Raw genomic sequence first — 2,647 nt, 5'->3', positions numbered from 1 at the left:
AACAATAATACCCCTCCATGAAGAAGACAGAAGTCAGCACTCTCCCTCGTTCTAACAACTATTATTACACCTGGATATATTTTTACAGAATTGATCGATCGCTGGAGGTTTAAAATCCCTGGAGGCGTAACAATAGATACACCTGAGAGAGACAAAACACCCTCCTTGTTGAATTAATGACGGATAAACAATAGATACACCTGGATAGGACAGAAGCAGCGCTGGAGGGAATATCAAATTAGAAAATTACCTGGAGAGACCAGAACTTCTAACACTCTCTAAAAATAGATAACTAAATGAGATACCATAAACTTTGGAAAGAAGTAGAGAGAATCAGCCTGGTAGCCAATAGAGATACACCTGGAAACAGAATTCACCTGGTAAACAAATAGTACACCTGGAGAGACAGAATCACCTGGGGTAGGTAAACAATGTATACCACCCTGGAGAGACAGATAACCTACCTAAAGTTGGGGAAGGAATAAACAGAAAATAGATACCACTCTGGAGAGATCAGAATCACCTTCGGTAAACAATAGATAACCTGAGAGACCAGAATCACCTTGGTGGGAAGGGTAACAAAAATATGAATACACCCTGGAGAACTTGGGACAGAATCACCTGTAACAAAAAATAGATACACCTGGAGAGACAGAATCGGACCTTTAGCCTATATTTAACAATGTGTAACATAAGTACCGACCATGGAGCAAGACAGGAAGTGCATTCCTTAATTCCCTGGAAAACTAAGTGAAGAAACGTCTGGTGGGAGTTTACATCTATCCTGGACGCGAGGTGAGGTATTGTATAAAATCGAAATAGAGGTACAGACCTGATGATAGAGACATATTCCAGAATCATTTGACCCTGGTAACAATAGATACACACCTAGTTAACCCCCCTGGAGAGACAGAAAATCACCTCATGTTCGGAGGGCGTAACAGATATAAGTATCACACCCTGGCATGAGACAAATCACTCGACTTCCTAAGTGGAATACCCATGGGGGGTAGAAGGCAATAGAATACTATCTCAATGGAGAAAACAGACATCACCTGTAACAAATAGATACACCTGAAGAGACAGAATCACCTCCTGGACCTTCTAACCAATAGAGTTAGCACCTGGAAGGACAGTAAATCATCCTTGGTGGGAGTAAAAACGGCTAACAAATAGATACACCTGGAAGACAGCATGATACCGCCTCCTAAAGTAGACATGGTGTAGTTTAATACCCCTTGACCTATTGGGTTATAACAATAAGAGGTGTACACCCTGGAGTTAATAAAAACCTAGAGACAGAATCACCTCCTAGTGGAGTAACAAATACATATAGTATACACCTGAGTAGAGACTAGAAATCAATCACTTTGCCGAGGTAACACCATCGTATAGATACGCAAGCCTGGAGTAGAAACATAGAGCTAATCACCTTGGTGAGGACAATATATTTACAACTACCTGCGTATAAGAGACAGAATCACCTGCTAACAAATAGGATACACCTGGAGACGACTAAAATCAGAGCCCTTATACATGGTAACAGATGAGATGAACACCGTGGAGAGACATTAATCATACCTCGGTAACAATTAAGATACACCGCGTAGAGACAGAGAAATCACCTCCATGGATATTACATGGTGGAGGTTTATAATTCGTAAACAAAGATACACCTGGAGAGGAACATGAAAACAACCTAACCTCATGACGGTAAGCATAATTATGAGACACCTGGAGAGGACAGAGATCACCTAGGTTAATAACCTGACCTTGTAACAAATAGATACACCTGGAAGACAAATCACCTCCTTAGTGTATATACCTGGGGGAGGTTAATATTCTTTGCCCGTGAGATATAACATGGTAACGTTTAGTAGATACACCTGAGAGGACAGAGAAACGCGACCTAATATCCTGGACCACGTGGTAAGCAAATAGATACACCATGCGAAGACAAGAAACACCTATGGGGCGGTAAACAAGTAGAATACACCTGGAGAGACAGAAATCAGCCATGTTTAATAGTGCCTAACAGAAATAGATTACACCTGGAGAGACAGAATTCAACCTCCTAGTGAATAGACAAATAGATACACCTGAGAGACTAGAATACAGTACACCTTGTGGAGTTAATTATCCTGAAACCTAGTAGAGGAACAATATTAACAACAACCTGGAAGAGCATGGATCACCTAAGGTTTAATATCCCTGACTAGCTGAGAAACAAATAAACACCTGAGAGACAGAAACAACCTTATACATCTGGGTTAAATATCCGGTTAATCAAACTCATATTTAGACACCTGGAGAGAGACAAGATAACATATTCTGCGGCAGGAATTCTTGACCTAGTTTGATTTACATGGAGTTTATATCCTACAAGTGAGATTCATACATGTGGAGTTAATAAACCTTGTACCACATAAGATTAAATTAACACCTGGAATAACAGAAAACACCTTATACAGTATACCAATGAGATACAGCACTGGAGAGAGCAGTGAAATCACACTATCCTGACCCTCTTTGAAGGTAACATAGATACACCTGCGAGAGACGAACATCACCTTATACATGGTTGAGGTAATATCCTGGAGCAGATAAACAATACACCAGAAACACCTAGATACAGACAAATGTCATG

Source organism: Salvelinus sp. IW2-2015, unplaced genomic scaffold (assembly GCF_002910315.2).
Source record: "Salvelinus sp. IW2-2015 unplaced genomic scaffold, ASM291031v2 Un_scaffold2436, whole genome shotgun sequence".
Taxonomy (NCBI): Eukaryota; Metazoa; Chordata; class Actinopteri; order Salmoniformes; family Salmonidae; genus Salvelinus; species Salvelinus sp. IW2-2015.
Note: the sequence above shows the minus strand (reverse complement) of the source record.